The sequence below is a fragment of the Dasypus novemcinctus genome, chromosome 26, assembly GCF_030445035.2.
Source record: "Dasypus novemcinctus isolate mDasNov1 chromosome 26, mDasNov1.1.hap2, whole genome shotgun sequence".
Classification (NCBI taxonomy): domain Eukaryota; kingdom Metazoa; phylum Chordata; class Mammalia; order Cingulata; family Dasypodidae; genus Dasypus; species Dasypus novemcinctus.
Window position 1 is genome coordinate 26,893,372 of NC_080698.1, and position 27,311 is coordinate 26,920,682.

The window sequence follows — 27,311 nt, forward strand, 5'->3', positions numbered from 1 at the left end:
TGCCATGCAGGGGTGTCCCCTGCGTAGGGGAGCCCCACATGCAAGGAGTGCGCCCTGTAAGGAGAGCCATCCCATGCGATAGAAGTGCAGCAGCCTGCCCAGGAGTGGTGCCGCACACACAGAGAGCTGACGCAGCAAGATGATGCAATGAAAAAAAGATGCAGTTTCCCAGTGCTGCTGACAAGAATACAAGTGGACACAGAACAATGCACAGCAAATGGACACTGAGAGCAGATAGCTGGGGGGGGGGGGGGGGCGAGGGGAGAGAAATAAATAAATAATTAATCTTTAAAAAAAAATCAATAGGGAATGTAAAAATAATTTTGTAATCTTGTGGTAGGTGGTGGTCTTATGTCCAGAGCACAAGCAGCAAAAGAAAAAATAGATAAATGGGACCTTCTAAAAATTACACACTTTTGTACCTCAAAGGACTTTTGTCAAAAAGGTGAAAAGGTAGCTGACTTAATGGGAGAAAATATTTGGAAAATACATATCTGATAAGGGTTTATCATCTATGATATATAAAGAGATACAACAACTCAACAATAAAAGACAAACAACCCAATTTAAAAATGGACAAAAAACGTGAATAGACACTTGTCCAAAGAAGAAATACAAATGGTGAAAAAATACATGAAAAAATAACTAGCGATTAGGGAAAAGCAAATCAAAACTACAATGAGATATCATTTCACACCTATTAGAATGGCCACTATTAAAAAGTCAGAAAACTATAAGTATTGGAGAGGATGTAGAGAGATAAGAACACCTATTCACTGTTGGTAGGAATGTAGTATGGTATCACCACTGTGGAGGATGGTTTGGCACTTCCTAAAGAAGTTAAACATAGATTTGTCATGTGACCTGGCAATGCCACTACTGGGTATATAACCAGAAGAACTGAGAGCAGTGACACGAACAAACATCTGCACACCAATGTTCATAGCAGCATTATTCATGATTGCCAAAACATGGAAACACCCAGGTGTCTGTGAACCAATGAATGGGTAAATAAACTGTGGTGTATACATACTATGGAATATCATGCAGCTATAAGAAGAAATGAAGTCATGAAGCACATGACAATATGGATGAGCCTGGAGTAATTATGTTGAGGGAAACAAGACAGACATATAAGGACAAATACTGTATGATTGTGCTTAATGAACAGAACATAATGTGTAAACTCATGGAGTCAATAACTAGATTATTGGTCACCAGAAAATAAAATGAGGTTAGGGAATGGAAAACTGAGGGTTAACTTGTGCAGAACTGGTAAAAAGGTCGTGTGTTAATCTTTGGAAATGAACAGAAACGTTAAAGCACAACATAATGTTTGTAACTAGCAGTGCTACTTTATGGGTATGTCAATGGTTGAAAGGGAAAGACTAAAGTCATGTATTTTTCTAAAAGGAAAGTTTAAAAAATGTAATATAGAATTGTATAGCATAGTGAAACCTAAAGTGAAATATGAATATGGGTAGTACTGCATATTTAAGGCTGTTTTTTCTGGAACGGAACAAATGTTATATGTTAATGTTACGAAATGTTAATATCAGGCAAAAGAAACCATTATGTTAAGTGAAAGAAACTAGACAACGTACTACATACTGTAGGTTCCCACTTATATAAAATGTAAATATAAATCAATGTATGATGATGGAATTAGATTAGTGGTTATTTAGAGTTTGGAAAGGATAAAAGGATTGAGTGGTGACTGCTAAGGGGTGTGGAGTTTTTCTCTTTGGAGTACTGAAATTGTTACAATTGTGTGTGTGTGTGATAAATACACAATGCTGTGATTATACTACAAGCCATTGATTGTACACTTTGGATAGATTGTATGGTGTAGTAGTTTGATATTATCGATGACTTCCAAAAAGAAATATTGGGGGAGGTGGAGTTGGCCCAGTGGATGGGGCGTCTGTCTACCACATGGGAGGTCCAGGGTTCGGGTCCCGGGCCTCCTTGACCCGTGGTCGGGCTGGCCCATGCACAGTGTTGATGCACTGGGAGTGCCGTGCCACGCAGGGATATGTGTCATCGTGTCGTCCTGCCACCCCCCCACCCCCCGTGGGGGAGCCCGGCCCACGGGGAGTGCGCCCCGTGGGGAGGGCCCCCCAGCGCGAAAGAAAGTGCAGCCTGCCCAGGAATGGTGCCACACACATGGAGAGCTGACACAACAAGATGACGCAATAAAAAGGAGGCACAGGTTCCCGTGCCGCTGACAGCAAAAGAGGCAGACAAAGAGAGGAACGAGCAGCAGATGGACACACAGAGCAGACAGCTGGGGCGGGGATGGGGCGGGGATGGGGCGGGGATGGGGCGGGGGAAGGGGAGATAAATAAATAAAAATAAATCTTAAAAAAAAAAAATTAACTTTGTAACCAAAACATTATATATTCTGGCAGACACAGACAAAACCAGAGATCCACAGTGGCTCCACCGAATATAAACACATTATCGTAGATTTGTTCAAACTTGTATCATATATGTAATACATACAATATATACATACACATCTGGGCTTACTTTATATATATAGAATTCCATTTTTGCAAAATATAGATAGTATACTATATTTAATGCATATCTTATATATTTTTCATTTAAAATAGAGTGCTATTTGCTTTTATAACCTGGGTAATTTATACTACACATTGTGAACACTGTACTATATCAATTAATATTCATCTAGGACATCATAGTTAACATACAGTATTTTATGAAAGGTGTACCAGGATTCACCTACTCAATCCTTTATAGTTGTACATTCAGGTTTTTGCTAATTTTACGATTGCAATGGAAAATTTAAGCAAGTTACTTTTCAGACGGGCAAACTAAATGCAGCCTCCTATTGATCTCTGGGTCTTCCTTTTCAACTCAGTGCTACCTTACTTCTCTCAAGATCTGTTGTATCACCTGAGCTTCAGCCCCACCCTCCACCTAACCTGGAGGCCCTAGGATGCTCCCTCACCCCCAGCCAGGCGTCCTTGGTGGCAAGCTCACTGGCTCTCTCCTCAAGTCCTTACACATCCCCGCAAGGGACACGTCCACATAGCCATTCCATCCGGGGAAGCTCAGTGCTGAGCTTCTCTCCGCCTAGGCTGCTATTCTCTTCGTTGCTGCCAACCTGTCTGGGCAAGGAACTACTCTGTACTGTAGTCTTCTTAGAAAGCCAAGAGTAGTGAGGCCAAGACCTACCATCAGCCAACATGCCCACCGCCCTCCCCAGCGTGCACGCGCACAAGTATACATGCATGTGCACACACACAGGCATTCTGACCCTGGGGAACAGGGCAGCACACATATACGTACTTTATTGCTTCCCTCCCCTTCCTTCTTCCTTCTCCTTCCCATCTCCGCTGGACCCAACCAGTCCCTTCTCTCTCAAGTTCCTCCATGGCAGGAACTTCAATTACAATATAATTTATCATCTAAACCAGGATGCTTTTTTGAGGGTGAAAGGGGCATTACTAGGAAGGGTAGTATGCGTAAGCCGGGGCTGTCCCAGGCAAGCTAGTAGGGGTGGTCACCCTAGTTACATTATACACGGCATTTACACCCATTGGACCTGGTTCCTGATATGCTAATGGAGACTCAAGGGATTGAGAAAATGTTATTTCAGCAGATAAAAGTTGAAGGCTGATTCTTCCTTCGCCCTCCAGCTTTGAGAATCCTATTCCCTGGAGGCAAATGGATGGCTCTGAGTGATCAGAAAGAAGGTCACACACTCATAAATGTAAAAAAGGAAAGTATATTAACATACTCCAAAGCATTACTTCTTTCACTTATGCTATTCTAAACGATCTAGCAATGAACAGCCAGAATTAAATTGCGACCCACTACGTCAGTTATTTTCTTATGCCTTTTAAAAAACAATCAATTAGGGAAGCAGCTGTGGCTCAATCAGTTGGGCTCCCGTCTACCATATGGGGCGTCTACTATATGGGAGGTCCTGGGTTCGTGTCCCGGGGCCTCCTTGTGAAGGCAGGCTCACCCACCAGCACCACAGAGTGCCACCCGGCCTGCAAGCGTTGCAGAGAGCTGACTCAGCAAGTGATGCAACAAAAAAGGGAGACAATTAAAAACAGAGAAGAGGGCACAACAAATGGATACAGAGAGCAGACAGCAAGCAAGCTGCAAGGGGGAGGGGGATTAAAAAAAAAAACAGTCAATTGAGTTACAAAGACTTGAACATTACTGAGGCATCTTTCTTGTTCTCCAAAGCTAGAGGATTTATATATATATATATAAAGATGCTGGAGATCTACCCAGCAACTTGTGATTCCCTACTTGCCATCATGTTTCTCAACTCTGGGCTTTTGCCCAAGTCATTTCTTCTTCCTGACATGCCCTACCTTCTCACTCATCTTTTAAAACCCAGGCCCTTCTTGTGGACTTCATCCCATATCCCACTCATGGTCAACTGCTTCCTCCATGGCAATCCCATGGTATATAATGGGAGCCACTTTGCTACAAAATACAGCATACTTCCCATGAATGGGAACAAGTCAACCAATGTGTGCAAAGTATCCCCATTTTGCAGATTATGAACTTCATAAGTCATGGTACAAATATTTTAACCAAGGTTTAATTATCATTGTCTACCTTACATTTTTTTAATTATTAAATGAACTAGCAAATGTGAAAGCTATTTGAAACAGTTGAGGAGCTAGAAAAATATAAGGAGTTACTTTGAGCTTATCTTCTTTCCACCTGGATATAAACTTTTTTGGTAATAAAGACTAGATTTTACCTGTATTCCAAAACATTAGCAAGACATGAAAGCCTCAAGAAATTCTTAATAAATGTTCCAGAAGTCTTCATATGAGCAAATAGAATTCAATTCTCCATAAGCTTACATTCTTGGAAAAGAACAATATAAATTTCCAGGGAAGCAGACTTGGCCCAATGGATAGGGTGTCCACCTACCACAGGGAAGGTCCGTGGTTCAAACCCCGGGCCTCCTAGACCCGTGTGGAGCTGGCCCATGTGCAGTGCTGATGCACGCAAGGAGTGCCGTGCCACACAGCGGTGTCCCGTGTAGGGGAGCCCCATGTGCAAGGAGTACGCCCCGTAAGGAGAGCTGCCCAGCACGAAAGAAAGTGCAACCTGCCCAGGAATGGCGCCCCACACACAGAGAGCTGACACAACAAGATGCTGCAACAAAGAGAAATACAAATTCCCAGTGCCGCTGATAAGGATGGAAGCGGTCACAGAAGAACACACAGTGAACGGACACAGAGAGCAGAAAACTGGGGGGGAGGGGGGGAAGGAGAAAAACAAATAAGTAAATAAGTAAATAAAAAATAAAATAAAATAAAATAAATTTCCAGGCCCTTCTATTTCTAGAAATGGATACTTGGGGATGGGAGTGAACCTATTAATAGTATCTTTTATTTTTATAAATGTGAGAGTAGGTACCCATTGTTCTAAATGGTAGGTTGTAAATGAGGATTTGGAGCTCTGAGATCACTGAGGAGAAACAATAAAATTAGAATATTCTTGACCGAGGAGGTTGGCTTGACTATGATCATGGGTCAGAAAAAGATGCCAGCGGCCTCCAAGGGGAAACCCACCTCAGAGTCTGAACCAGCAACCTACACTCAACAAAATTCAGATGAGCTGTGAGGAGGGTCTCAGTTCAGGATACAGCATGTAGTAAGTACTGAAAACTCCTTGGGAAATTGTAGATATGCCATTGAAAAGAAATGTCTGTGTGTGCATGTGTGTGTGTGTATGACATTAAAAAACTTAAATCCGGGGCCTTCCATGCAGAAAGTCAGAATCTGGATGGCGTTAAACAGCCCCCTACCCCAAGGTGGCTCCAAAAGAAAGCTGAGAGTCTCTAGGCGATAGAAACAACAGCAGAGCATATCTTAGAGTCCCAAGCATCTGGTACTGGCTAAAGAATCTACTTGAGCAGCAGTTCTCAAAGTTTCAGAGCCTCTTTCTACTCTTCAAAAGTATTATTTCAAGCCATTTTCCCTGCTCGCAGTGTTTCTCATGAAGAGCACTGGGTTCTCCAACTTCACTGAGCATAGATAACATAGATAATTAACTGGAATCTGTGATGCTTCAACACACTCCCTCCTCTTTCAACTTACTTTCTCATTAATGTTAGGAAGTTAACAACAACAACAACAAAGATGACAAAACTAGCAATTCTGACATGGAAAATACACATCATAATCACAGTTTTGGTGAAGAACTTATGCTAAAGTGAGAGTAATGAAATCTTAATCACGTAGGAGGCCCCATTAGAGCCTCACGTATTTAATCTTTAGTGAGATGAAGTGTGAGTGCCAGAGAAGACTGTGTGAAGATTATTGTGTTTTTGGAATAGAAAAAGTGAGAATGTGCTAGGTAGTCCTGTGAACATATATATTTTTAAACTCTCATCACTTGAATATACACCAACACTTCAAACAAAGCATTGATACTTCAAGCAGGGCCTTCACTATTATAAGCCCTGCACAGGTTTAATTAGCTTGAGCAACAAGCACCTTAAATAAGAAAATCCCTATATTAGAGCTTTCTCCTACACCTAACCAGGCTTTATAAAAGCACATGTGTGTGTACACAAACTCACACACAATGGCCTCTCAAAATTATGATGTAGTGGTGGAGAAGGATGCTGAGAAGTGGTTACCATAGCAACAAAAATCACCACCACATTAAAGATGTGTTCAGTGGTTCTTTCTCATCTCTCAACTTCTGCCAGAATTTGTTGACCAAGTCATCCTTCGCCTGTCCAGAGGAATGTCCTTTATGCACAGGACTCCATGCTATGAATCACCTGAGGATAGCTGTGCTTATAAAGTGTGTGGGCTGAAAATTCTACTACATACCTGGCTCATAAGATCAATCAGTACTGCCCACTAGAACATAAGCTACTGAGAGGCGAGATTTTTTATTTGTTTTGTTCATTGCTGACTCCCCCTTACCTAGGAAAATGCCTGGCATGTAATAGGTGCAATAAATATTTGTTAAGCGAACATGAAAAAATGACTTGAATGTCATGAAAAACATGGGACTAAAGACAATCAAGAGCGCAAATCTCCACACTTTGTTTTAAACTTGCAAGGGCCAGGATTTGGGTCAAGAGAGCTCAATTTTTTCATCTGCTCTCAAGAAAAGAACTCCAAATACCATTTCTATGGCACTTCGTTTGATCCTTTCTTTCTTCTAATTTTCAATAGTCATTCATTAGCGACAGGATGGCATAATGGTTAAGTACACAGTCTCTGGAACCATAATGCCTGGGACTGAATTCTAGCTCCATCATTGTGTCACCTTGGAGAGGTCACTTAACCTCTCTGTGCCCCAAATTTTCCACCTGGAAGAGAGGATGAATGATATGCCCTACCTGAAATGTTAATATTACAATTGCACAAGCACTGTAGACAAAAACATGAATAAAGATGTCTGCAAGTTATTACAACACCATCCATATGGTATTATGTACCTTATTTTATTTTATTTTTTTAATACAATTGATTTTTTTTTAAGATTTCTCTCCCCTTCCCCCCGCCCCCTGCCACAGTTGTCTGTTCTCTGTGTCCATTTTGTTGCATGTCCTTTTTGTCCACTTCTGTTGTTGTCAGTGGCACAGGAATCTTTGTTTCTTTTTGTTGCGTCATCTTGCTGCGTCAACTCTCTGTGTGCACGGTGCCATTCCTGGGCAGGCTGCACTTTCTTTCACGCTGGGCGGCTCTCCTTACGGGGAACACTCCTTGCGTGTGGGGCTCCCCTACACTCCTTGCACACATCAGCACTGCGCATGGGCCAGCTCCACACGGGTTTGAACCACGGACCTCCCATGCGGTAGGTGGACGCCCTAACCACTGGGCCAAGTCCGCTTCCATTATATATCTTATTTTAAGTCTAAGTCTTCCCACCAGACAGCGGAGAACATTCATCAAATAACCATCCCTTATCTCAACTGGCAGTGCTGGAGGTGGGTGTAACAGTTGGGGAGAGGACAACTCTGCTATTCAGAAACTAAGGCTGGAACATGCACATGGAGGCTAGCCTTTTGGTTCACTCTCCAATAGCATTTGGAAAAGAAAAAAATGCAAGGGATTTAAGGAAGACTAAACTAAAGGTGCTGAAAGACAGGCATCAGCAAATCTTCTCCTTTACTCTCCGTCTGGATTCCAGAATGACTGGCAGCACATTTCATTCCAGCCAACTTGAAGACGGAAGCAGCAAAGCCTTAGTCAAAGATCACAACTGACAAAAGACATGAAGGTTAGAATTCTGAGACTCTCCAAGCTGATTGCTCCAACTTTAGAAAAGCATTAGCAAATGGAGAAACTCAACCTTTAAAAAACCTTGATCCCAGGCTAATTTTATCACTAATAAAAATAAAGGAAAGAAAAGGGAAAACAGAAACTATTATTTCAAGGGTTAATAGATGAGTTGCTTCCCAAATATTTTCTGAACCCAGTTTAGCAGGGGAAAAGTGAAAAATTATATGAACATATTCTTGAAGAACAGAATCGAGAAATATAAAATTATGCAAAGACTTGAGATTAAATGCATTAGTGCCACATATGAATCAGTCTTTTTAAAAGACGCTACATGGGTACGGAACAGACTGGTAGTTGATTAGATTTACATTTCCATCTTATTTAAACTATGTCACCTGGAGAATAAGACAATTCAATGCCTTTTATATAAAACAGCTTGGCTTAATATTTCACAATGAGAAAACTTGCTTTTGAATTAAATTATGCCAAAATGGGAATCTAGAAGAATAGAATTCAGTGTACAGTATGTTAACCATTCAATTTGGCAATGATAATGTCTCTGGCAGTGGATAACTATTGCCATGTACGTTTTCCTACACTTAGGAAGTGGATTTAGAAACTCTACGAAATCTTTGAAGATCACACCACAAGGCAAGTCTATATTGCACTGTTTTGTTAGGGCACCAAGTTTCCACAGTATTCACACAGTCCAGAAATCTCCAAATAGCTCCGTCCTACTCAGTTCACAAATGATACATCAAAAATGGCCAAATTGGGAAGCAGACTTGGCCCAGTGGTCAGGGCGTCCGCCTACCACATGACAGGTCCACGATTCAAACCCCGGGCCTCCTTGACCCATGTGGAGCTGGCCCATGCACAGTGCTGATGCGCACAAAGAGTGCCATGCCACGCAGGGGTGTCCCCACGTAGGGGAGCCCCATGCGTGAAGAGTGCGCCCAGTAAGGAGAGCTGCCCAACGTGAAAGAAAGTGCAGCCTGCCCAGGAATGGCGCCGCGTACACAGAGAGCTGACACAACAAGATGACACAACAAAAAGAAACACAGATTCCCATGCTGCTGACAACAACAGAGGCAGACAAAAGAAGAACACGCAGCAAATGGACACAGAGAACAGACAACTGGGGTGGTGGGAGGGGGAGAGAAACAAATAAAAAATAAATCTTAAAAAAAAAATGGCCAAATTGTCAGATAGAATTATGATCTTCTGTATACACAGATCCAAAAGAAAGCTATTTCTACTCTATACTGCCTCAAGTGCCCTGCAAAGCACAGCTTCTCAACCAGAGTTCCTAGAAATACTGATGCCCTCAGTACTGATAGCATGGGGCCTGGGGAGGCTGGGGACCCCAGGATGGTCTCCTTACACTGTGAGCATCTTGTAAGGGCTTCAACTCCCCTCCAAAAGGTCATGCAAATATCACCACAGTCTATGGCAGCCATGACAAGCAAAAGATGGAATATAAAATGTAGAGGTTATAGCGCCACACAGTGTGAAGAAATGTTAGGAAGAAAACAAAAATGAAACTGCAGGAGGATGGAAGAGATTCTGTGGTTAAATACTGAATAGTAACACAAAATATAGAGACTTCTTCACTGCAGGACTTAAACTTTTAGTATGCTAATGTGTTCTGTGTTTGCCTAAGAAGGAACAGGATAATGTTGCATTTCACAAACTTATTTGACAGCACTCTCATTTCAATTGAGCTTCATTAGGACTAAAAATCCATAGAACAGTGTTTGGGAACTTCGAGCACTTCATTGTGTTATCTGATGAAGGAGCTTCAATAAACACTTGAGTTACATCTGAATTATAAAAATAAAAAGCAAAGGGTGAGGGGAGCCGATGGGGCTCAGTGGTTGAGTGCCAGCTTCCCACATACGCGGTCCCAGGTTCAATCCCCAGCCCCAGTGCCTCAAAAAAAAACCAGCCATTTTTTAATAATCTATAATGGGGAACTGTAGCTTGTACATTTCCCTCTTCATCCCTTTTCATCCCCTTCCTCACTACCTGGGACTCCTGCTCTGTTATTTTCTCCCATTTCTCTTCCCTCCCTTCTTGAATAAATTACTGGCCTAACTCGAAAAGAAAAAAAAAGTAAAGGGTGGGCTACTCTCCAGTTCATTGGACTCACCCAGCACAACTAATAAGGAGATGACGATAGACAACACTCAACCCAAGGAACAGAGAGTGTCTGCAATTGCAAGCAAGATAGCTCCATCCATCTACCCCTGGGATCTAAGCCCCTCTCAGTTATTATTATTCTAGTAATGGAAGTCTTATTACTTCTAGTAATGGAAGAACTTTTATCATTGCTATAAAGGCAGTGCCCGCTAGGGGTTCTGAGGGAAGGGAGAAGGAAGAATAAATGTAACATGGTGGCATTTTCAAGACAATGGAATTATCCTGCATGACATTGCAGTGACGGCCATTATACATTTGATCACAACCCATAAAATTGTGCGGGGCAAATGTAAATTATAATGTAAACTATAGTCTACAGTTAGTAGCAATGCTTCAATATGTGTTCATCAATTGTAACAAATGTACCACACTAATGAAGGATGTTAGTAATGTGGTAAAGTGTGGGTGGGCATATGGGAATTCTCTGTATTTTTTATGTAACATTTAAGTAAATTAAAGCTTCTTTAAAATTAAAAATTAAAAAAAATTTTTTTAAAGTAAAGGGTAGGATATTCCAAATTGAGCTCATAATCCCATAGAAGTAAATGTTTTATGAAAAATAAGGACAGAATATGATGTGGGAGAAGTAATATATGTTGAAGCTGAAAATTAATTCTTCCATTTTATTTCTAAAATAGTCCAGGTATAGTCACACATTGTTTCCCTTCCTTGCCTTTCATTCCAGGAACATTTATGAGACCCTACTGTGTGTTCTAAGCATTGGAGAATCCTATTATATAACTATATATCCATAACTAGACAAGATGAATAAAGAAGGTAGGCAAGATGTAACTTCATTCTTTTAGAGGGAGAAAGACAGTAGAAATGCAAATATATGAAATAAATGCAGAAGGAAATTTACATTATGTTGTTAAGTGTGACATATCAACCTGAGTGATGTGATGGGGAAAGACTGGGAGTGGTATGGGGGGCAAGGGCTCCCACAGAGTGGATGGGTCTAGAGGCTTCTCTAAGGAAGTGACACAGAGGCTGAGGCTGGGAATACAAGAAGGAACCACCACACAAAGATTTGGGAAAAGAGATTTCCACACGAGGCAAGCAACAGGTACAAATGCTCTGAGATAGATACGAGATGAGGGAAATGAGGAGCAGAACGATTGCAGCTGGGGTACCAAGTAAGAAGGAGAAGATGGTAGAAGACAAGGACGGACACCCAGGGAAGAGACAGATCACATCACTTAGAGCTAGGGGAAGGAATCTGTAGCTTCACATAAAGGGAGTCCCTCAGCAGTTTTAAGCAGGGATGGCATGATTTCTGCTGTTAAAAACTGGTATTAAAATAGCAAGAGGGGAGACGCAGATGTGGCTCAAGCAACTGAGCTCCCACCTACCACAACGGAGGTCCCAGTTCAGTTCCCGGTGCCTCCTGAAGAGGACAAGCAAGACAGTGAGCTGGTACAACAGGCAGGTGTGGTGAGCAGATGCAACAAGATGACACAACAAAGGAGACACAGAGAGAAGACAATGAGAGACACAACAAAAGCAGGGAGCTGAGGTGGCTCAAGAAATAAATAAATGAAAAATAAAATCTTAAAAAAAAAACAGGAGGAGGAAAGGCTCAAGAAAGGAAAAGGAGTAATTCATACCTACACATGGTATGTTCCCTCCTCAAACTCCAGAATCTAAAACTTCAAATCCTGGAGGAGCCAAACTTGATATTCACCAGTGAGGCAATGAACATATGTTGCACAGAGGCTCTTCTACCCTTCAAATAGAGATACAATCATCACAAAGAAAAAAAAAATTTGTTTTAACGTATTTTATCAAGGATACTATTATTCTTAATAAGGTCCTTTTGAATTTGAACTTGAAAAGAACTTGAAGCTAAAACTTTTTTTTACTACATAAGCACTATTCCTGTGTAGTAGAACAAGAGTATCGAACCAATTATTTTTTAAAATAGAAGGCTGTACCTTGAATCTGAATCAATACCTGTATGCCATCTCCTCACAAAATGATATCTCACTGGGTTTAATAACTGTGGAAATTAAAAAGAAAAGACATACACAAAAACTGGTTAATGCTGACCTTATTAAATAATACTTTGTAAAAATTTGGACCTGGGATGGTCTAATTTGTGTTCTGCTTTATACATTTAAAAATTCCGTTCCACAAATTAGCAATTAATAAAGAATAGGGTGGGGAGCAGTGTTCACTCTAAAGACAGCAAGCTACGCAAAAATACATTTATACAGAACCAACATGCTAATTACACACTGCTTATTTATTCATCATATCAGGCCACCTAAGGATCTCTATTATATCATGCTAGCCTACTATGAGGTTGCGAGCACCTAAGTATTAGTAAATAGACTATTTTTAAATATTTCCCAGTTGAAATTTTCTCAATGATTCCAGCCTCTCCTTACAGCAGAGTTAGTACAGAGTTTGCATTTGGCTCATATCTCATGGAGGGTCTATCAACATCCTGGGCTAACACTGTGCACAAACAGATAATATAAAACCAGACCTATTTTATACAATCACTTGTAGATTTAATTCTATCTGAATGTATAAGTGGATTAGCCTCCAGCCAAAGGTTTGGATGTTTAGAAACATGCTGAATCAACTGGGAGGAAAGCGAGAGATTGCTAATCTTCCTTCATCCCCACGCTACAGCGGCGGCCCTGCCAAGCCAAAGCCCTCCAGTAAACCCGTGCCTGCCCTCTCTGGAACCCATTGGTGGGCCTCCCTGTCACTAACAAAATTGATCTCTCCCTCCTGACCTTTTCAGATGCTCTGGGAATCCAGCCATAACCAGAGTGTCCCGAGAGACTCTTTGGATCAGCCTACTGTAAATACAGTACCGCAGCCTAAGCAGCAGAGCAGGCGAGATTTTAAAACAAGTGGCTGGCAACAGAAGATAGCAACACCAAATCACCACATAATGCAATCCTGCTACTCCTGATCTTTGGCTAAACAGTAGTACAGACTGATTTAATTAACCAAGAAATACTGGCTTATTTTCATTCTGTTGTCAAGCTCTTTGTGTTCTGTTAAAAGTTAAAAGTTGGCCACATATACCAAGTGCCTAATTACATTTCTAACATCTTTCTTTCCAGGCCCCGCTGCCCCCAAAACAATATTTACAGAAAAGCAGATTGAGACAAAATATATGGCTGTCTTTTCATCTGGTTGAACTGGCACCCACCCATCTCCATTCCATAATTTGTCTTTTAGGTGGGATATCTGTTGGGAATGCTTTTGGATACAAATAAGAGAATCCCTAAAGAACAGTGGCTTAAATAATTAGTGATTTGTTTTCCTCACAGAAATCTGGAGAGAGGCGGTTCCTGGGATGGATTTAGCTGTTCAACAGTGCTGTCAAGGAAACAGCCTTCTCCTTCTATTCCACCATCCTCAGCATGCTGGTTTTCTTCTTCAAGCTTGTCACCTCATAATTACAAGATGGCTGCTCTATTCCAAGAAGCATATCTCATTCAAAGCAGGAAGCAGGAGACAGAGGCAAAAGGCTATATCTTTGAAGTAAGCAATCATTTTTATTCAGGAAAGGAATCCACCCCAGGTTCTTCCTCTTAGAGTCCATGTGCCAGAGCTGGGTCACATGTACGCCTCTAGGCCAATCACCATTGAAACCTAATGGGCTGCCCATGGCTGCCTTGGACCCAATGTGATTCATCGAGTGTCACTGGGGACATGCCTGCTTTGCCTTAGATGAAGGAACGGTGCTGACTATCCAAGCACAAAATCAGGGCTCTGTTAGCAGGAAGAAGAGAAGGATAGCTGCTGGGTAGGCAACAGGCAGGAGTGTATTCCATAATAGGTATGTGGAGGAAAAGAGTCTATGAATAAACAACTGAACCAATGGCTATTAAGAGAGAAAAGTAACAATATGTCTTGTATTTCTTCTAAAGCCTGAACATTGTTAAGAGGCTGAAGTGTTGTCAGAGTTCTAGAAAAGAATAACTTACTGTCTCACCCTCTTCCTTGGATTGTTTGTTAGTTTAATAAAGAGGAATGGTTATCTCCCCAGGAAGCTTTACCATATTTACTTCAAAGAAGCAGGTGAATAGTCACCTCTGGAAATACTTTGCAGTCCTAAAATTCAGTGACTGGATAACACAAATGACGTTCACAGTACAACAGATTATTATTTCCCCAGTTTTCCTGGAAGATATTTAAATGCTCATTTTCAACTTACAACCCATACTCCAGAGATATAATATGAAGTATAAAGAAAAGGGAGAGTGCTCGCTTCGGCAGCACATATACTAAAATTGGAACGATACAGAGAAGATTAGCATGGCCCCTGCGCAAGGATGACACGCAAATTCGTGAAGCGTTCCATATTTTTATGGGACCTCACATATATATTTTTAATGTAATAATATTACAAAGTCAATAAAAAAAAAAAAATTAAAAAAAAAAAAAAAAAAAAGGGAGAAATTGCAAAGTCTTGTCCTCAGAGAGTATTATAGTTCCAGAGCAACTATGAGGATGTTTGTTAGCCAGTTCAGATCTTCATACAAGTAATTTTCATGCTTTGGCCACAAACATCATAGCACAGCCAGTCTTAACATTTGGCCACAGTCTGGCTAAAACTGAATTTTAGCAGCAAGTGAAACAATGTATATCATGCATAAATTGGCAATTTTCAGTACTCTAAATAATAAATGGTGCTTCTTAAAATTCAATCAGCAAACTATGTGTATTTATCCCTGAGTTCAAGCACTGATACTAAGATGAACATTAAATGTGGATAGTAGGGGAAGCAGATGTGGCTCAAGCGACTGAGCTCCGGCCTGCCACATGGGAGGTCCTGGGTTAGTTTCCCGGGGCCTCCTGGAGAAAGCAAGCTGGCGCAATGGGCAGGCACAGTGAGCTGGCACAATGGGCAGGTGTGGCAAGCTGACGCAAAAAGATGATGTAACAAACACAAAGAGGAAAGACAATGAGAGACACAACAAACCAGGGAGCTGAGGTAGCTCAAGTGATTGAGCGCATCTCTCCCACATGGGAGGTCCCAGGTTCAGTTCCCGGGGCCTCCTGAAGAGAAGACAAGCAGACACAGAGAGCAAACAGTGAGCGCAATCAATGGGGAGGGGAGGGGGAGGCCAGGAATAAATAAAATAAATCTTTAAAACAAATGTGGCTACTAGTCAAAATAGGAATGTAAGGCATAATCTCTAGTCTTGCTAAATTTACAAGCACAGGGCAGAATGAGTCTCTAAACTTTAGAAACCACCAAATATAAAATCACTGGTGACAATTACTTGGGGTTCACATATAATATTAAGATGATAATAAAGTATCACAATTAAACAGTACTATTAAGTCTTGAGAAAAAAATTCCCTTTAAATCGCCTTGCTTTAATCACATTGCTCCCTGGTAGAAAATATCCATTTAAATCAATTAAGCAAATTAAGCAAATTAGCTTTCGCTAACCTGCTCAACAATAAAATGAATTCAGCCCTGGCCAAAGGTGGAAAGGCCACAAATCTATGGGAGACAACACACTCCAGGATGGAAAAACTCCTGCCTGTCTTTTCAATGTTTCTATGCTACGATTATAGTGCAGAGGTTTGGCACTTAGCAGCCACACAAAATACACATGTAGGCCAGTCTAGCTGGTTTGTAACCGCCAACTTAAGACCAAATTGTGGAAACTTTATAAATGCATTGTTCCCAACAATGGATTTCTGGGGATATGCACAGGCAATCCCTCACTGAGAGGACAACTTTCATCCTTCCTCCACATCTTCCAAGAGCTCCCTGTACTCTCAGATTTGCTGTGTGAGGAAGACAGGGAAAGAAGCAGTTGATGGAACATTATGAACTAGCATCTATGCCTCATTCCCTCCAATACCAAGCTGCTCTCTATTGCCCTCTACAGGATCTCAAAATTTCAACAAGAAAAGAAATCACACTGCTAAACCTCTCACACCATATACTTATTACTCACTTATTTACGATGACTGAGAAAACAAGAAAGTAAAACTGATTTTTAAAATTAAGTCTTATTAAATATAGCATACAGAGTTATTTTGACATTTCTACTACCATAAGGAAGTCAAGCAAAAATCTTGTCACAGATGGTACATCACAATTAAGTCTAATTAACCCATATCTTCACCTCCCTCCAAGTCTGACTCATTTCCCGGCATTGAAATATCCACTAACTGAAGATGTCAGACTACACGCTCTCTAAGACATCTCTTTCCATTCGAAAAATCTGTGATTGATTCTTAAACTCGGTGATGAGAAACTCAAATGAGAGAAATGAGCCAGGTATTAGGAAGTGGTGTAGACCGTGGCAAACTTTAGCTCTCGGTTCCCATTAAGGCGGGAAAGTATATTTAGCTCTCACTGATTCTGTAGGTCCAGGGTTGCATGAGCACTTGATTTTTCTTTTTCTTTTTTTTCTTTCTTTTTTTTTAAAAAAAAAGCTGGAAAGATGATTGTGGTGGTCTGAAGTTATGTAACCCAGAAAAACATATTCCTAAACTTAATTTCTCTGAGTGTGGACCCATTGTAAATAAGATCTCTTCAAGATGTTCTTTCAGGTAAGGAGTGGTCCAAATGAATTGGGTTGGCCTTTAATCCTTCAGTCCTTTATAAGCTGACTGATAGTCAGACAGAGAAAAAACATCCAGAGGGAGCAGCCAGAAGCTCAAAGTCACCAGAACCCAGAAGAGAAGGGAGAAGGCAGGAGAAGCCACCATGAACATGGTCAAGTAGCAGAAAAGCCATGGACCCAAGGATTGCTAACAGCCAGCCCCAGAAAGCTACAGCCGTCTTGGAGCAAGCACTGCCTTGAAAATGCCTTGATTTTGGACTTCTCCTAGCCTCAAAACCATGAACCAATAAATAGATTCCCACTGTTTAAGCCAATCCATTGGATGGCTAAGGAAACTGTACAGGATACTAAAACAAGAATTTCATGTAAAATCTCCCTATTTTAGATGTTTAACTTGCTTCAAAAATATTACATATAAAAAGAGACCATGACAGTAGATTGCATTTAGCTCACCAGAGCGGACATCTCTGCTATAAGATCATCTGTGGATAGCCATTGCAAATCAAGAGAAAAGCTGGAATAGGAAAACACATCCATCTCTCACACAATGAGATTCATCCTATCAAAAAACCATCTGGTTAATAGGGACAGATGTAGCAGATGTGGTAATCTGAAGACTGCTTAAATCTTCAGCGGGTTCCTTCCTTGGGTGTTTCATCTTAATTTTGAAACAAAGTGGCTTTATGTGGCATATTAAAGCATAAACAAATCACTCCAACAGTGTGGGCTATTTGTTCTCCTGTCTGCTCAGTCCAGAATCTCAGAAGACAGATAGTCAGATGGACACCCCAGGGAGAAGATGGAGGGAGTGGAACTGCCTGCAGGCACTTGTAGGCATTCACATCACTACTGCTACTATCGATCCACTCCCAGGAAAGGACAACGCATGTTTTCTGTTTAGCGCAGAAGTTACAGCCTTAATTCTGAGGTTACTTTTTCTCCATCTTGGGGATGATTTAAATTCCAATCGACTTTGCCTATTGGTATAATGACCCTTCCCTGGATCTATTTATCTTTTTAAAAAAGAAGTACATATTCTCAGTCCATTTTCTCTATGGCAAGCAGATCAAGGGAGAGAGAATAGATTTAGCAAAAGAGGATGAGCTGGCATGATGCCATCTTCTTTTCATTTGCAGGTTAAATATATTCTTATCTATATAAGTTTTACTATCATTAGTCAAATCTCTATTTCATCAACATTGAAAACTATTTAGTGACAGTACCCAACTCAGATATATGGCCTTAGATTCTTGAAGGAAGCAGAATTCCTAAAACCTAATAAAAGTATCCAATCCACTTGAACAGATTCATGCATAAGAAATTCTAAATTCCCAGGGGATTTCAGTCCAGGACCATATTTGGATTAACAGTTCTAAAAAAAGAGAGAGAAAACAAATCCTAAAATTACTCTACTGATGAATACAATTAATAAGAAAATTTCTCTCTATATATTTTTAAATGTATGTAGCTGTATTTCCAGGATTTAATTTTTTCCTTGAGAATGAATGAATGAGAGCCATGCAGATGGCTTTGCTTAAAATTGCACTTTGACTGTTATCTATAAGTGCTCTAATGGGTTCCATGGACTTGAAATCCTATAGACAGCATAAATCACAGTAATCTAAAGATAAAGGGTCAAGGGCAATCTAAAGACCCCACTGATGGTCAGACAGCACTGAGTTTGGTATCCGCAGCTCATGCTTGGGATCATTCTAGTCCCGGAGCAGTTCTCTAAGCCTGTGTTGAAATTCAACTCCCAAGCCCTGGAGCAGCAAATCAATGTCAATATTTAACAACATTATTAAAAACAGCCTCCTAGGGAAGAGGATGTGCCTCCTAAAGAAGCCGAGCAAGACAGCGAGCTGATGCAACAAGAGACATGAGGAAATCATAACAAGAAACACAACAAAGCAGGGAGAGAAGGTGGCGGCTCAAGCAATTAGGCTCCTTTCTTCCACATCGGAGATCCCAGGTTCAGTTCCCAGTGCCTCCTAAAAAGAAGACCAGCACACAACAAACAGACACAGCAAATGGAAACAACAAGGGGGTGGGGAGAAATAAAATAAATCTTAAAACGACCAACAGCCTCCTAAAGACAAAAGAACCTCCACTGACCAATGAGACTCCAACATTAAAGATACCTCTTCTGTTAATTCTTGTTTGCACTAAAAGAAATTAGATATCTCAATACAAATATTTTAACAATAACTATCACCATTCATTAAATATTCAGAATATGTCATGCACTGTGCTAAGCACTTTACAGAAACATATCAATCTTCATGCGATTTTGTTGAAACTGCTGTTCTTATCCCCAAGTGAGGGGGCCTATGGTGATGAGGTGAACTGCTCAATGTCACCCAGTCCGTGAGTGCCCAGGTTGCAAGTAGAACCCTTGTCTTTACCTCCAAAGCTGCTACTCTGACCTAAGACACTCCAAGAATTTAAAACTCCTCGACAGAGAAGTTTCAGGAATAAGACTGAATCATTTTTTTTTTTTAAGATTTATTTTATTTCTCTCCCCTTCCCCCCCCCAATTGTCTCCTCTCTGTGTCCATTCGTGTGTGTTCTTCTGCACCTGCTTACATTGTCAGGTGGCACCGGGAAACTGCATCTCTTTTTTGTTGCATCATCTTGCTACATCAGCTCTCCACGTGTGCAGCGCCACTCCTGGGCAGGCTGCACTTTTTTCACGCAGGACGCACTCCTTGTGTGTGGCAGCACTGCACGTAGGCCAGCTCACCACACGGGTCAGGAGGCCCTGGGGATCGAACCCTGGACCCTCCACACAGTAGAAGGATGCTCTGTCAGTTGAGCCACGTCTTCTTCCCGACACTGATCATTTTTAAAGTGAATTCAGAATAGAAATGGTTGGCCATCCATTCCCCATTCTATGTTTCCATCATTCTACCTTCTTATGGTTTTTATATGGGTCTTACCATGTTTCAGTTTCCTAGAATGCTCAAGCAAATACCATGAAATGGGCCAGGTGAAACAACAAGAATGTATTTGCTTACGGTTTTGAGACTAAAATAAAGTCCAAATCAAGGCAACATCAAGGTGATGTTTTCTCCCTGAAGACTGTGCCACCCTGGAGCTGGCTGCCAGCCATCCTCAGTCCTTAGTTTGTCATGTGCCTAAGCACATGGAGGCATCTCCTGGTCTCCCCTTTCTCTTGTGGGTTGTGTTGATTTCCTCTTCCGGCTGTTTCCTCTGTGGCTTTCTCTGTCTGAATTTCACTCCACTTCTAAAGGACTCCAGGAATAGGATAAAGATCCACCCTGACTGAGGTGGACCACACCTTCTTATTGAAGTAACTTCATCAAACAGTCTTATTTACAATGGGTTCACACCCACAGGGACAGATTAAATTTAAGAACATGCTTTCCGGGGTGCATACAGCTTCAAACCACTGCATACCACAAGAGGACTCTGTGTCTTTCATTGTACCTCAAACCTATAGGAAACGTTCTCAGCAACTACAGCAGTCTCATCTTTCTGGGATCTGCCAATGTGATTTTTAGATCAGTAGAGTGCCAGGTGACAAGAACACAGCCCCAGCTGAATAGAATACTATTAATTTCAAAGACAGCTTTGTTCTCCAAATGTTATAAACACCTGTTTGCCTACCATCCAGAACAGAATATTGCTACCACAGTCATACTTGCCTTTTGAAATGGGAACACATGAACGAATAAATGAATAAATAAATATTCAAATGAATAAATATAAAATCCATCTCTCCAAAAAGAAATAAAAGCAACTTTTTCAGATAAGGAACAAGTCGATCTTCGGAACTAATTCATTTATCTGCCAAGTATGCCTTGTGAACCCAGCAATGCGCTAGGGGACAAGTCGACTGTGTAACAATCGCTGCAGTACAGGGAAGGAGAGTGCTGTGGGAGCATGGCAAGGGGGTGCCACAACCCACCAAGGACGCCTTACTTCACAGACCTCAATGTCAAGTGACTACAGGGCCAAGGCAGGTCACACCAATGAGCCAAAGGACCCAAATGCCTGGTCGAAGGGCTTCGACCCCTGCTCAGACCCACCACTTACTGCCACCAGCTGACATGCCTTCCAACTGTTCTGAGAGGCAGAAAATGAAGCTTTTGTATGCGTAGGTAGCCTGGGTCAGATCACAAAAGCTCTGGTAAGTCATGTCAAATTAAAACCTATGAAAGGTTCCAAATAAGGAAGTGAGATAATCAGATTCCACTCTATTAGCCTCGCCCTGGCTACATGTAGCAAATGGGTCAGAAGGAGGTGAAGGTAGAATCTTGAATTTTCACTAACCAATTATTGAAAATACACACACATTATAAGCCCACAAAATCAATCTCATTTGGCCTCCTAAAATTAGATTCCACATTCCCTAACAATTCTGACTTAAAAGAAAAGAAAAAAAAATCAGTGTATGCAATTAATGCTTCCAAAAGCTCCCCAGTTTTCTTTCCTTTTTTTTGGGTTGATAGCTTTAGGCCACATCTTCTCACTACAATACCAAAGGATTTATGCCACCCATATGCCTGAAACCAGCTCTCGGCCCATCAATATCATCCCAGAAGATTTATGTAAGTGATTTTATCTGCTAATTTATCTGAAGCATCTGATAGGGATGTACACTAAGGACTCATGATTACTCCAAACTGTGTGCACACTCGACCACACACATAGAGAACACGAGTAAGCCATATTTGCAGTTCTGTCAAGCAAAAACATGGATGAGCTTCCACTGGTGGGGGAGAAGGTAGCAGAGGGGTGCCTTGTAGGTCTGTATAACAATCACCTGGGCTGATGACAATACTTCCTCAGTGCCAGACATTGGAAAAGGTACATTAGATACATTGCACTGTTTGTCCTTGCATAACTCTTAAGAAGTTGGTGCAATTATCATTTCCATTTTACAGATGCAGAGACCAATGCTTAGAGAGATTAAAGAGCTTGCCCAAGGTCATGCACCAGTAAAGTGAGATGCTGGGATCTGAACTTAGAGAGAATGAATCCAAACCCTGTTTTTAACTGCAACACCTACCACCTCTTTCATGGAAGGTGTGATGGATCGTGAAAGGCAGACATGAAGAAGTGCAGTCTGGTTATAGACCACTCATTCTTTCCCTATTCACTGTTACTATAATAATATATATTCGGGGTCTTGGGAGGGTCTTCGATGTAGTGGGGAATAGGTACAGAAAACTTAATTACTGATACTTAGAAACAATCTGCTTCCATCTATTACCAATACAGTCTGAAAACTCCAGCAAATCTATGCTTCTATAGAACCACTGCTTTGACCCACTAAAACTCGGTTTGTGAAGGAATCTTCATTGGCATGGGAAAATTTCAGGAATATATTGCTAAAAAAAAATCCAATTACAATGTATGTGATCCTATTTTTGCACTCATTTTCCATGTATGCTAAAAAGAATACACAAAATTGTGCAGACTTGTTACTTTTCCCCCTTCTTTGTGCCTTATTCTCTTTTCTGATTGCTCCAGATTCACTGTTTTCATAATGGGGGACATATGTTTCAAGGGCAGCTTTGGGAGCATACCAAAGACTCTGATGCCATTTGAACTGCTTCTGAAATGCACCCTATGAGCTCTTCTGTAATGATGCAAACAAAATCAAAGGCTGTGATTACAACTAGACAGGCTTTTTATTACTGATCAACTGTGGCGCCTACAGTTCTGTTAAAATAAAAGAGGTCACTACCTTTGCTTCATTTATTAAGTGGTGACATTTGAGAAGCAGGAGTAAAAAGCTAGACAAAAGAAGTTAAAAATCTGCTATGGAGTATCTCTACCTTCCTTGCACCTCTTTTCAACAGTGTCTCTGGACTGAGTCAGAGCTGATGGTTTTAATGTTGAGGAACATACACTAGAATCACTCCATGTCACAGAAATCAAAGGACACATTTAATCTGTGAATAGTATTTATTACGAATAGGCAGAAAGCTTTTCACCAAGAAGATTCACACTCCAGAAAATTAATGGAAATAAGAATTCTCTCCAGGGAAAATATTGTGGCTCAAATAATTGGGCTTCCATCTACCATATGGGAGCACCCGGGTTCGATCCCTGGGGCCTCCTTGTAAAGGTGCACCAGGCTCGCGCAGCAAGCCATTCGGCGAGATGATGACACTACAAAAGAGAGACGCAGGGGAGAGTCAAGGCGAGGCATGACAGGAACCAGGGATTGAGGTGGCACAAGTGACAGGGAAACTCTCTCCCATATCAGAGGTCCCGAGGATCAAATTCCAGTGAAGCCTAGAGGAGAAAATGAGAAGACAAAAAAAAAGAGAAAGAAACAGACACAGAAGATCACACAGACAGCAAACAATGGGGAAGAGGGTTGGAATTCTACACATGTTGCAGGCAGTTAACACCTATGACCTGCTCCAACCACTCATTTCCTCAAAAATCTTTACTAGTGCCATGTCCTGAACTAGGTCCAGGCCAAGGGATAGAGCACAGGAGAGGTGCCATGTTGATAGAGGGGGTCATTCAGAATCTATTGAAATAAAGTCTACAAAATGGGTAACAAGATCACATTATATGACTTCTGATATCCTTGCTTACTCATGTATCAAGAAACCCAGAAGCTGTGCACAATTTAAATATACACATTTAATATTTAACACCTGAGAATCAAATACGAGAAGAAAAAAGGTTACTTTGGTGGTTGAGTAGCACAACGAAAATAATAGCCACAGCAAACATTATTTAGAATATACCAGGGTACCATGCCAAATATAAATACATATATTTTTTAAGGATTTATTTTATTTATTTACTTCTCCCTACCTCATTGTTAGTGTTCGCTGTCTGCTCTCTGTGTCTGTTCATTGTGTGCTCTCTGTGTCTGCTCATTTTCATTTTAGGAGGCATCAAGAACTGAACCCAGGACTTCTCATATGGGATGGAGGTACCCAATTGCTTGAGCTACATCTGCTCCCTGCTTGTTGTGTTTCCTTGTTGTGTCATCTCATTGTGCCATCCTGTTGCTTCAGGTAACCATGCCGGCCCATTGCATCAGGTTGCTCTCTTGCTCATCTTCTTTAGGAGGCACCGGCAACTGAACCTAGGACCTCCCATGTGGTAGGCTGTTACCCAACTACTTGAACCACATCCACTTCCCCCATGCCAAATACAGTATTTTATTCGTATCATCTTATTTTAAGAGATGATTCTCAGAATTCTGGTATCCCTGTTCTGAAACACTGCATGCATTTTTTTCCTTTTACAAAATTCCAGCCATTACTGTTGTTGGAAACTATATGTCCACATCTCAACTGCTTCTATAGAGAGCAAGTAAGGGCTTTGGAGCCTGACAATTCAGGGTGTGACTTGTGGCTCCACCAGGAATGTTATGTGGAGTTTAGCAAGTTCCACAGTCTCTGAGCCTCTCTGTTCTTACTTTAAATCAGGGGTTCTTACCCTTTTTTTGTTCCACAAACGCCTTTGCCAGGCAGGTGAAAACCACAGATCCCTTCTCAGAATGTAGCAGCGGATAGTTTTATGACACTGAACTAGTGTCGGATGTAACAACAACCATCATTTTGAAGTATGGATGAGAGTAAGTGATTTTTTGAGATGTGCAATAACTGTACTGTGATATGAAATGAATACTACTATAACTTATTGCATACATTCATAAGTGAAGGAAATACTACATTTCAGTTAGAGGTCAGAGAAAATAAAGAACTTGATTTTTTTTTTCAATTCAAGCTCATGGACCCCCTGAAATCTTTTCACGGACCCCTTGGAGGTCTGTGGACCCCTGGTTAAGAACCCCTACCTTAAATGAAGATTCTAGTCACTTTTCCCAGAACCTTTCAGAGGATTAAATTAAGGTACCATATGTGAGAGTGTGTGTGTGTAGACTGCATGTGTACAACAGCTGACTATTATCTTACTCAACACTGGCCCTACAACCACATTTCACGTGCTTTCACACTTTCACTGAATTCAATTTTACAAGAATTTTTGTAACACTCCATAGCTGATTTCCACTGGATTCTGCTGAGTTGGTATAGTTCCATATTCCTGCATCTGCGATAACCTACAGCATCTGTCATACAGTCAGTCAGAAGTACAAAACAGGCTTAAGAAGCTGCAGTTAATTGAAGAAACCTACTAATCAACAATATGTCTGGGAAATGTTCATAAATAAACTCTGAAACATCTGCCCACATAAACATCTGAAATCGGATTTAAAAAGTTAGCTTTTGAAGAAAGGGGGGATTGGGAAGTTGGGTAAAATAAGGCCTCATTTCATCAATCAATGAAAAAAATACCCTGTATGCTTTCTATATTCCAAGTATCTACACATACTCCTGGACAACAGACATACAGGCATTCAAACATTGTGATCAATACCATCTCATTATTTTCCCTTCATTTTTCTCCAGTTTACATGTTATGGTAAATAATAATAAATAAATCTTTATCCCCATGGTGATAAGATTCGTATCTTAGCATAAAAAATACTAGCCTTTAAAAAGTCATTTATTTGTTTAACTACATATCATGCTATTACTATGTGTCTGCTACTACACAATGAGGGAAAGTCTAGAAAATTTCTAAAAATTTTTCCATCCAGCACTAAAAAGAAAAATGTCTCTGAAGCATTCCTAGTCTTCGCCAGTCTTAAAAAAGACTAAAACACATTTACGTTAGACTTGTTGATGCTTTTGTTAAAATAAGTGTTTTTCACAGCATTTATTTTCATTTTATTTTACAATTAATACCTATTCATTTTGTTGTCAATTCTCAAATCTTGAATGGGTTGCATTTTAATATAAGAAAAGAAAGTCTGGGGAGAGATAACTCACATGTAAACAAGATACGTATTCACCAAAACACCATTATTTTAAGGGGGCCTTTTCCTCTTACTTAAAAAAAAAATTGTAACTTCACTTCCTTCATCAGAATTCTATTAAGAGAATGTACTTCGATTATTCTCTTTAAATGAATATTAGGTTCAAATTTTTTATTATATTACAAATCAGTTTTTAGCTGTGGCAGAAAGCAACAAGGGTATCCACTGATAGACAAGGAGAACTGGCTTTGCAAAATGCTTAGAGTAGTTCATAGCTAAGTTAATTGCAGATAGTTTTCAGATACCAGAACTAGAGGCCCTGTAACAGAATTTTAGGCCCAGAAGGAATGGTATAGTCGATAGATCCTCCAATCCAGTGTCTCTGAAAATACATGCCATAGAACTAGTCTGCATCAAAGCTCTTTTTGCTCTACTACTCAAACCCTGTTAACTGGCTCCCTCCTCACTCACAAGCCAAGAAGAGTGACCTGCATATAGTAAGTGCTCAATAAAAATATGTGCTGAATCAATGAAGCAAAGAAATCAACCTGAACAGTAACAGGCTGAGAAAGATCATGGTGGCACTTGGTCTTTGTGAATAAGGCTAGTTAGAATGAAATCTTTATGTAACTGGCAGTGTTGACACAAAGATTCCAATGGTATGGAAAAGCGCTTATGAAAGAATGCAAAATGTACGATAAGCTCTTAACTTCAATAATAAACAAAATGGTCAGGAAATACATAATTTTTTTAAAAATAAGGACTATATGCCACAGTATTAACAGTGGATGAGTGTTATTTTTTTTTTTCGTATTTTTGTATGTTTGCTAGTTATCTTACAATGGAAATGTTATTTATAGGAAATCCGAAAGCTTTGTGTTTTTTAAACAATGAGTAAATAGAGTTAAGCAGAAGAGAAAAGAGAAGACATTCTAAGCAGAATGCCTTGCCAAAGGTGCAGAGGGCAGACTCTCGCAGTATGTCCAGAGTCTCCAGAATGGCGTGGGCAGTGGTGCCAAGGACCAGTGGGCAATAAGCCAGACTGCTACTCTGAAACCGCCGAGCGAACATGGTTAGATACCCCGCAGAGCCTCTCACACACCTCTTACCTCAAAATCCACTCCGCCGACAAAAGCATAGTTCGCATTACTTACAATTGAAGGCCTAATTTTGTAGGCGAGCATATTTTGCATGATTTGGCAGGTTACAAACGAACACAAGAAGACAGCATCTGTCAAGTCCCCTAGGAAACCAGGCAGAACCAAATGTAATTCCTTACCTGGAAAACATAAACACATAATACATATTAAAATTCAATTGGCACAACTTTATGTCTTTCTTAGCAGTGTAAGCCACGTGTTTAATAAATTATTTCTTCTTCTCATGGCAGGTTGGCAATGGCAGTTTGATATGAAATTCTTATTTCAAGGCATATTTTTCGCAGATTCAAGACCATTTTTTAATGTA

At 40.6% G+C, this 27,311-nt stretch overlaps 1 protein-coding gene and 1 non-coding gene across 18 annotated transcripts in view; one reads left to right on the forward strand and one right to left on the reverse strand.

Annotated features, from left to right (window-relative positions):
• The window catches only part of MAGI1 (membrane associated guanylate kinase, WW and PDZ domain containing 1), a 683,941-nt gene that overhangs the window by 365,359 nt on the left and 291,271 nt on the right, over nt 1–27,311 (reverse strand). The gene's annotated exons all lie outside the window — the stretch shown is intronic.
• On the forward strand, nt 14,690–14,796 carry LOC111760048 (U6 spliceosomal RNA). Its single transcript, XR_002793848.1, has one exon. It is a non-coding gene; the product is annotated as a U6 spliceosomal RNA (small nuclear RNA).